Raw genomic sequence first — 10461 nt, forward strand, 5'->3', positions numbered from 1 at the left:
GTGAAGCCTTTCCCCTTCCCCTACTGGCTTCCATTGCTGAGCCACAATGTGGAAAGAGTCTGCTCTTCGCTGTCACTGCCAGTGGTGAACAGTGTGGACATACCTTGAGGGAAAGAAAAGTATTTTTCTCCCAGTATTAATCTAAACCCAGGATCAAAATACTTCATCATAGTTTCCAAACATGACAAGTACATTTCAGATTGATAATCTAGCTGCACTGAAAACAAATCACTAAACTCCCGTTGTGGTGGAGTGAAATGCCGTTGCTGGTTAGAAATGGTTATGATCTATTGGTTACATCTATTGCAAGTGTACTTTAATCAGTTACTTCTCCGCCCAGGGACTCGGTGCTAGACCTGAAACATTTGGAGTGCAGGAGCAGCCTCAGGGCTGGGGCAGGGCTCCAGATGGGAGTTTAGATGCAGGAAGAGTCTCACGGCTGGGGTATGATGGTGGGGTGCAGCCAATGGATGGGAATTCAAGTGTGGGAGGGGTCTTAATGAAGCTGTGCAGGCTGGAAACCTGTGGCTGCCCGACCCCCAGCTCCAACTAGCCTGCCCTCCAACCAGCTGTGTTGGCCTCAATCTGGGTCTGGCCCCATCCAGCTACAGCAGCCTGGCCCTGACCATGATCCTGAAGCAGGCCTTAATGGCCTGGGCCCTCTCTGGCCACAGCAGCCTCGCTGTAGTGCTCCACCCTGTCTCCCTCACACGGCTGCTGTGGCCCAACCCTGGCCCTCATTTGGCCTCATCTCTGTCCCCAATCTGGCCATGGCCCCCATTTGGCTCCATGATGTTCCCCTACACCCAAGTGCTATTGCGAGGAGAGAAAGCTGGGTGAAGTCCTCTGTCCTCACAGTAGCCCGAGAGCAACCGCCTTCATCTCAAACCTTTTCAGAACCCAGCCCCACCCCACTAGCTGCAGCCCCAGCCTTTTGCACCTCAACCTGCTCCAGCCCTGAGCCCTTCATCCCCCATGTAGAGCCTGCACTCCTCGCTGGAGCCCTGGCACTCAACCTTTTGTCTCACCCCTTCGTTCCTCATCCACTGTCCCACCCCAAAGACTGCATCCCCCAGCCAGAGCCCGCACAGCCTTGCGCCCCAGGCTTCAGCCCTTAGCCTCAGATTCCCCCCATACTATGAACCCTTAACCCCACTCCTGCCACATTCATTTTGTTATCTGCACCAATATTAATATGATGTGTTGCACATCACCTCCATATTGATGTACATAAAAAATTAGAGGGAAGACTGTTCAAGACTGGAGTAACTGAGAAAGGAGAGGGAGGTTGATTTGATAAGATACTTTAGACCTTATTTAGTGCCTTACTTGGACCTTACTTTGTGCTAAAGGGATATGAAGTAGGGATGTGAACAACTAGGCGACTAGTTGCTTTCCCCCCTTGCTGCCTCTATCAGAAAGAGGCAGCAAGGGGGGAGAAGAGAAGGGGGTACTTCAAAGCAGCAGCACCCATGGATCCTGGGACCAGACCCCAGGTTCCACGTCATGCTGCCGCTTTGAAGCACTGTGTGCAGCCCAGGGCCAGCTGGGGTGTCCCCAGGCTCCACGGGGTGTTTCAAAGCGGCAGTGCCTCATGGAGCCTAGGGTCAGCAGGGGAGACCCCAGCTGATCCTGGGCTCAGTCTGGCACTTTTGCCTTTGAAGGGCTGTTGCTACACTTCCAAGACAGAGGCACCATATTGACTATAAAAATAGTCAATGCAAAATGCATTGACTATTCGATTAGTCAATTACTCAAAATTTAACATCCCTAATATGATCTAGACACCTCAGATAGAGAACTGAATTGCACTGAAAGGCAGATGCCCTGTAGGGGGTGCTAGAGACAAAGGATCCTGCACCATTCTGCCCTGACCCAAGGGGGCACTGCAGTGGTGAGTGTATGCACCGTAAGTCATTTACTGAAATTTTATCTTTATTATAATGGATTCCTCCATAGCTTACTTTTTGAATATTATATATTTATTAATACATTCAAACCAGTGTTCTCTGTAAGATGAAAGATTCCAGTGTTGCCTAGTCAATTACCAGTTTCTACTGGTGGTGCACAGTCACATATGGCTTGGTGCATGTAACAAAATGTATGCCACACTTGGATGGAAAAAAATGGAGTATTGATTCACACAAACTTTTTTTGGTCCACCTCTTTGTTTTGCATATGATTGGTCTTTTCAGATACTGCAGTATGTTGATTTTGAAATAGTTTCAATATGAAGTTTGTTGAAGAAAATATCACTTTTGTTAAGAACAAATTTATGAATATAGAATTTTACCTACACAAACTATATATTTTCACAGGTACAAGTTTTGTTGCTGAGTTCTGTTTTAAATATTTTGATGTTAAATGCCTTATGGTAGTGGTATTTCAAAATGATATTTTTCCAGTGAATTTTTCATTGTTTTTGTGCAGGATACTTAAGGTTGTCCAAATTCAATAGTATAAATAATTGTGTCACAGAAACCCATGCCTGTACATGTAAGTCTGTTTTGTTTGAAGAATTGCTAGGCTAGTTCATTTATGCTGATATTGTAGGATAGTGCACACAATTAAGAAATAAAAAATACAATTGAATTATCACTATCCTCCCTCTATCATTGTCTTGTACAGCTGGGCATCGTTCTCTTAAAATAGAACATTTGTACAAAGGGGTGGAGAGTGGTTAAGACTCTGAAGCATTCAGTGTGATTATCCTTATCTTTACCATTATCTTAATATCTTCTACCTTGTGATCCAAACTGCCCTTCCTTTATAGCTTGTAGTGAGAAATTGTCAAATCTTGCCTGTGTTAATACCAATTATGTCCTTTGCCTTCTGCACTCTAACTTCTGGGTATTTAAAGTTCCAGGAGATCATGTGACATTGACTTCACTAGCCCGTTTTCTCTCCTAAAGACATAAAGTTCACTGGACAGTGCTAGTCAGCCACCAGTAAGCCTTTGGACTTTTTGAATAAAAACTGAAACCTTTTTCAATGGCTTTGGAATAATGTACTGATAGGTCATAGGTCTCACACTATTTTTACAGTATTTTTATATTCACTGTAGTGGAGCTCAGATGTATCTAGTAGAAAGTTTGTCAAAAAAAAAGGTGCAACAGCAACATGAGTCAGAGCATATATATATATATATATATATGCATGCAGCCCCAGAGTCTTATCTGCAAACTGAGATTTTATTTAATAGTTATCAGGGAGCCTAGAACAGCACCCAGAGAGTGTCTGCTGGCTGGAATGTGCCAAATGTTACAATCCTGCCCGAGCTACTGAGTCCTGTTGTCCCAACAGCTGTGACTTCCACGTGTTGGTTAAAGTGGTGCTGGCTTCCCCCCACTAGACTGCGCTGTTGTGGAGAAGGCAGGATGCCAACATCTTCCTCTCTCTGCTGCTTCTGGCTTCTCCGGCCACTGGCGCGCAGGGGCGTGGCAGAATGAGAAGGAGCGGGGAGAAGCAGGCGGCTGCCTCGGCTCTTTAGGCGCAGCTGCCGCATCTTTAACTGGTCACCATGTGGCAGTGCGGGGCCTGAGGTGAGACCGCGAGGGAGGCGTTATCCCCCCACCAGGGGGCCGTGGGGTGACCATATTTCTCACGGGGAAGCAGGACACCGCGTGGGGCTGCCTCGATTCCCTCCCCCGAGGGCTGGGGTTGCAGCTCTGCTGAGCCCTGCCTGCCCGCCCCGGCACATGGTTGGCTTTGGGGTGGCTGCTGTTCGCTGCTCGCTCAAACCCTGCCTGCAGGGCTGGGGTCGCTGCTGGCCTGAGCCCTGCTTGGCCCCCACACGAGGCTGGAGTAGACATTGTTATTCATTGAGTGCTGCCTGCCCCCACCTCAGCTCTGCCTCCCCCATTGCAGCTTCCTCCCTCCCCTACACCTTCCTCTTCTGCACCCTGCTTTCTTGATAAAAGTGGGCAGTTGCCCCATTTCTTCTTGCTGTCTGATGATCAATACCCCCCCCCTTCCAAAAAAAAAATCCGGATAGCTGGAACAGGGCTGGAAAAATGAATTGTTCTGGCCCACATGAGAGGCATGGTCACCCCACGCCCAAGGCACTCCCAGGGAGGAAGAGAGGAGATAATTTGTAAGAGAGAACAAGGAGGATTGAGAGGAAGAAAGGTGCCCTCCTTAGTTGTTGAAGGGTTGATCTCATGCAGTCGTACCCTAATGAAGCTGGAGAAGCTGGGAAGGACCTCGTGTCCTCTGACATACTTACTGTATGTGAGTAGAAGGCCTCTACATCCCTCATCTCCCGGGAAGACAGCTATAGGTTGCGGGGAGTCTTTGGAATGCTGCTTTGTTCTGTAAGACCTGGTGGTTGAATTAAGTACCCAAGTATCAGGCTTAGTTGAACCCTAAGCCTTTTAATGTTTGTGAATATTTACAGCATCAGATAGAGATATTTTAATGTGGGGTTCTTGGTTTTTAAGCTCCTTATAATTGTTTCCTATTTGCACGTTGCTTTTTATTCCCCCCCAAATGTGCACAACCTTCCAGTCTTTCCCCTCCCCACCCCCCCAGTTAGTAGAGGGGACCTGGGAAAGATGTTTAAATGCTCACTATGTTTTAGATCATGTTTATAACTTTCCAGTAACTTAAAACAGTCTGAAATGTCAGGAAATCAGAAGATTGTATTTTAAATTGTAGCAACAAGAAAATATAGGTACCAGAAAGCATGTAAATGCTCATGAAGGTTCCAGGTGCAACATTAATTCTTCTCTTTTGTAGCCAATCTCAATCTCTCATGTAGCTTTCAGTTACAAGTTTCAAAACTACAACTATTGCATTGAGGAGGCTCAAAGGGAATGTTCCTATATCTAGCCATTTCTGATATAGTAAGGAAAAAAAAGTTAAGCTTTTCCAAGAACAAAATACAAATCCATCTGGAAGCTGGTCCACCTGGCAGGTTGGTCCACCTTAAATTTTGCTAAGTAGTTATTCCCTGGCAGTTGAAAATTTAAACAGTTTTTGGTGAAAAGGATTTAGGCATCATTTATGGTTTTTCACAGCAAAACGTATTGTTACTATACTGTGGTTACTTAAGTAAGAAGAGCAAGGAATAAATGAAGAGCCTGGGGAATAATGGCGCAACACAGTGCTATTGGTTAATTGGTTTATGTTTCTAGAAACAAAGCTAAAAAAATTAGGCTGTTAAATTACTAAAATACTTTTTGAAAAGATGTTGCTTAATTCAGTATAGGTTGTGTGTTAAAATCTGCTCTGAATAGGTAGCTTTCACACTTAGGTAATGATTTGTCCTAACGTATAGGGAGTGGAAAGAGATTAAAGATTTTTTCCTGCTGTCAAAATGTGGATACAGCAATGTAGCTGCAAGTCTCCAATTTATGTCTATAAAGTCAATTGACAGTTTCTGTGGGAAGCAAAGCTCTGGGCAGATCACTGTCCATGAAGTTTACTGCCAACCGTGATAGCGATTAGATTGTTAGGGTGGCTTTTTTTCTATTTTCAGAATCAGCGTTTTTTGGGAGGAGGAGGAGGTAGTATTGTAGAATTTCATTCATTAATATCATTTAATAAAATCACTGGAAAATAGTCCTTTCGAACAGTAAACTATATAAAAATGGGCATTTTAATGCATGTAAACAGATTAAGAAAGCATTACAAAATCGTTGTTTTTTTCAGATATTCATGTAATGAAGAGTCTGTTTAGAAAATGTACTGTCTCTGGGGAACAAGTTTAAAAAAATAGAAAAGAAATGGTCAGCAATTAGCCAGTAACTGAAAAACTAATTAAATGAGAGAGTGGTATGGCCCTCAGGCAAAATTCCTATTGTAATCAATATATTAAAACTCACAAATATTTTTTTAAATAGTATTGCTTGGCTTTCTTCACATAAGTGTCATTTTATCTAGAAACTAGGGATATAAGCGACTAGTCAACGATCTGATAAGCAAAAACTTAGCGGATAGTGGACACACTAGTTGATTAGTTGCTCCTCCCCCTTGTTGCCTCTATCAGAAAGGGGGAGGAAAGGAGGCATCCTGGGGGGAGCCAGCTTAAAAGCCGATTTTTTTTCCCCCCCAGCTCCAGCTATGTGGGAGGAGTCAGGGGGACAGTTTTGTATATTTATTTAGTCTTTGCTTCCACCTGCCTGTCTATTACAAGATGTCAATACTAGTCATCAGGGCAGAGGGTTAAGGAGAGGGCATGATGTCAAAATCTGTGAAGTAACTAAGTGACTTTTTTTACAGGGACAGCATGGGAGGAAGCATGAAAGTGTTTGATTCAAAAGTGGACTGGTAGGTGAGAGTGGCTGGCCTCATTGGTGCTGCATGAGGGTTTTTAGGTTGTACATGCTGTTAAAGTTTCAAAAATTCCTCTCAGTGAAAGTTCAGAATCAGGACTGTAGAATTAGCCACTATGGCCTAAATGTTTTCTTTGGTGCCAACACTGAACAGCATGTGCACTAGGATATATCTGAGGAGGAGAGTAAATATCTAGGGAACTTAAATTTTGATTAATCAGCTAATTGAGTAGTTGATGGAATTTCCTCCTTAGTTGATAAGGAGGGGCACTTGCTGCCATTGCTGTGGGTCTTCATGCCTGGCTCCTACTATATTTAAACTGTAGAGCCCCAGAGGGGTAACCCACGGGCACCGTGAGCCTGGACTAAGCAGTCCCACCTCGCGCTGGCCCTGGGAGCTAACCCTATTGCAGTTCTGCCCTTTAAATGTAGTAAGAGCTGCCAGGCTGTTGCTATATTTAAAAGACAGAGGTGCAGCGAGGGACCTCAGTACCTGACTACTTTTTTTACATCCCAATAAAGATCCTTATGCTGTAATGTGGTTTAGAAGATGCTTGTTATTACTTCTCTAACATTGGGGCTGCAGTAGTACCTATGATGTTGGTCCTCTGAGCTCTTACCTCAGAGATGGGCAAAAGGTCCTCTGCAGGCCGCATCTGGCCCACCAAGTGGGTTGATCCAGCCTGTGGAGGCCCTGCTGCTCCCCCTTCCCCAGGCCAATCAGGGCCTAGGGATGGGGGAGTGCGTGGTGCTAAGAGTCTAAACGCTGCATGCCGGAGGGCAGGGAGCAAGAGACTTTGTGTGCTCCCTCGCCCCCAGCTCAATCAGAGCCCGGGGGAAGGAGACAAGCAGGAAAAGTCTCCTTCCTCCCTGCGAGGGGCGCAGCGCTTCTCAGTGCCACATGCTCCTTGAAGGATGGGGGCAAGGTGGGGGGAGACTTTGTGCACTCCCTCTGCCTCCAGGACAGTCAATGCTTGGGGAGCGCTCAGAGTCTCTTCCCACATTGCAAGGGGCTCGGCACTTAAAGTTCACTCCCAGCTGCTGCTCAGCTGGCAGTTGACTCTAAGTGAGGTGCTCCCTGGTGGGGTGGGGAGCGAGAGACTTCACATGCTTCCCCTCCCCCAGGCCCTGATTGACTTGGGCTCAGGAGAGTGCTCCAAATCTCCTCCTACCTCAGGGGCACAGGCACCTAGAGGGAACCAATCAGGGTCTGTGGGTGGGGAAACAGGGAAGTGTTCTGGCCCCACCCCTTTTGGGGCAGCTCTGGGGCCACTTTAAAAATTTTGTAAGTGACCCCTGGTCAAAAATTATTGCCCACCTCGCCTTACATAGAAGAAATGGTCATTGGGTCTGAATAGCAGTACATCCATTTGGAATTTAAGCTGCCATGTATCCAAATGCGTTCTGCACAATGGCACATATGGGGCTCCCTCACAGATAGATCCTCTGTTGGCTAGTGGCTTGTGTACTCTCTAGATTTGCCTGCCTGTAGAACAGAAGCACTTATTTTGCCCAGGCAGGAAGAGGCAGACGTATTTTGGTGTTCAAAAGGAATCAAGCCAACACTGTTTCAGTCAGTTTTGTGATTTCACTATAGAAAACATTTATCATCTTCTGCATATTTTTGAACTATTGTTTAATGGAAGGCTGAAAGAGTTGTTCTGCTGTCTCTTCATTATGTTGTCATCTTTGATAACGTCTCTTAATTTATCATCTGTCACCTTAGGTATCATAAAAGAGATGGATTATTGTTTAGATTTGTCTACTTAAAAATCAGTGTAATACTATGATGGTTATTCAGACAATATAATCTCAGAATAAATGCAATCTGTTATATTTTATATGTGCAATTGAAGTTAAAGCATCTGCTTTCACTGTCTGTTATTAGTATACAATGTGCATCCATGCATGTAAGTATATATGTGAGAATAGTGAGATGTCAATATTAAGATGAGAAGGCAGTAGAAACAGATGGTATGTTCACTTAAAAGATATTCTGTTGTCAACTTCGGTAAAACTAATGCTCGTGGTGTACTTTCATTTGTAATATTGTGTGTATAAAATATGCATGTACAATATAAACGTATAGCATATATACACAATATTGTATGTATCCCATAAACAGACAGAATATTACAAATGACAGTATGTCAATATATATAAAATAACTCTGAATATTTGTAAACTAGAAGTCTTTATTAATTGTGTGCGCCTAAAGAAAGCATCGTCCAAAATTGCATATTATTTGTCTGTGATACACGTAGTATATTTTATTTTTAAATGAAAAACAAGAAGACCACTTTCAATATTTAATTTATGAAAGCAGTACTAAAACCCTTGAATACATTGATCTTCTGTGTGCATATTTAAACGTATTTGACTAAAGGTATACATACTCCTCAATCCTTGAATTTGCAAGTTATTTATATATCTAAAATTTTTATAGTTTTTAAAACTTTAGAAATGATTTTATTTAGGTTTGTTTGTTTTTGAAATATGATTTATATGTGCTTGATCCTCAACTTGGTGGTTTCTACTTTCATCACATGGGGCTCCTTTCATCTACAAATGGCTGTATTGCCTGAATCATGCATGTCCACGGAAGGCATAGAAAGTTATAGATTTCTTTTTAGTTTTCCCCATGTCAGCCATTAGGTGACTTTTCTATCTTTCTCTAAGGCACTTATCACCTTGGTATCTAAGCAACACAAACAAGTTATGAAAAAAGCATAATACTGTAAATAGTGGATTTTTTCTCTTTTGTCTTCTTCCAAGTGCTAATGTTTATATGTGTGTTGTGTTCAAGGACTTTTTTTAAATGAAAGGGGATAAATCCTTCCCCTTCTAATGGGGAAGGATTTATCTGATGGCATGCTTACATTTTGATTTGAACACTGTCATGCTTCATTGTTCCAGTTCAGATCTTTTCTGGCAAGGAGTTCCATGGCTTAGATTAGGCTGCTGAGAAAATTCTGTTCCATGCATGTAGTTTCTATCTGGCTCATCACTCTGGGGTTTGGCTCTCTTGAAGGATATGTCTACAATCGTGACCCGTATCAGCTGACTTGGGCTCACAGAGCATAGGTTCCAGTACTATAATATTGCAGTATAATCATTTGGGCTCAGGCTGGAGCCCAAGCTCTTGGACCCCTCGGATCCATGTAGGTATGCACAGCAATTTTATAGTTACACAGCCAAAAAACTATGTGAGCGCAAGACAGCTGTCATGGGCCAACTGCAGGTATTCTATTGCAGTGTAGGCACAACAGGATCTCATAGAATCAGGTCGTTTCCAAAGTAACTAGACTCCAAGGGAATTAAGAGCTTTGAATTTTTGGAACAGGACTTAGTCGTGTTTGGAAATGAATGGGAAAGTCAATGAAGTATGTAAAGCTGAAACAGCCCCATGATATGTTCCTGCAAACCTTTGTTGCTATAGTCTGAGGAAGGAGATAAAAGCACGCATCAGTCTAAGAAGGTCTTCATCTTAGCGGAAAGGATGTCATTTTCAGGATAGTCAAAGGTGGAAGAAATATACTTGTCATTGCCTCCATGGAGAGATAATCAAGAATAGGAAGCTTTATGTTGCTTCTGTCCACTTCATTCAACTACTATGCCTGATTCAGAAGGCTCTTATGACCTCTTTTTTTAAATGTGAGTCCCTAAAAATATCCCCTTTATGTTGTTATATTGTAGTTATCTGCCTCCATATTTCAGAGACACTAAACTCTTCATTAAGGTTGAAGCTAATCTTCTGTTATAAACTCAGTTTTTACTGGCCTATCTGTAATCTGCTCCTGCCTGCCTGCAATTTCACATGTGATCTTATGCTGGGATAGCAATTATTCTGCAAAGTTTAAGACTGATTAGTCAAAGCATTTGGGAGTTACAATGGATTGATTTCTACAGTGATCTCACCACTTTTATCTTGTTTGTTTTGGCTCACAGCCAACTTTGAAATGGCTAGACTTATACACTCCAAATGTGTTTGAGTCTGTGTCTTGGTGAGTACTGGAGCCTTTGACTGACCTAGTGGGTGTGAGGAGAGCAGATTTACTTATTTAAATTGATTCCATAAGCTTAGAAACCCCCCAACATTACAAATGAGTATGAGTAGAGGGAGCTACAGGCTGGGGAACAACAGTGGTACAGCAGATGACAGACAATTTATTATGGGTATTTGGGG

The 10461-nt window shown here is 43.2% G+C and overlaps 1 long non-coding RNA gene across 1 annotated transcript; it reads left to right on the forward strand.

The window, feature by feature from the left end:
* The first annotated feature begins 3203 nt into the window (after positions 1-3203).
* LOC149524157 (uncharacterized) lies at positions 3204-6270 on the forward strand. Its single transcript, XR_016349799.1, has 2 exons — positions 3204-3542; positions 6223-6270. It is a non-coding gene; the product is annotated as an uncharacterized LOC149524157 (long non-coding RNA).
* The last annotated feature ends 4191 nt before the right edge of the window (positions 6271-10461 follow it).

Source organism: Pelodiscus sinensis, chromosome 6 (genome assembly GCF_052426305.1).
Source record: "Pelodiscus sinensis isolate ZL-2025 chromosome 6, ASM5242630v1, whole genome shotgun sequence".
NCBI classification, from domain to species: domain Eukaryota; kingdom Metazoa; phylum Chordata; order Testudines; family Trionychidae; genus Pelodiscus; species Pelodiscus sinensis.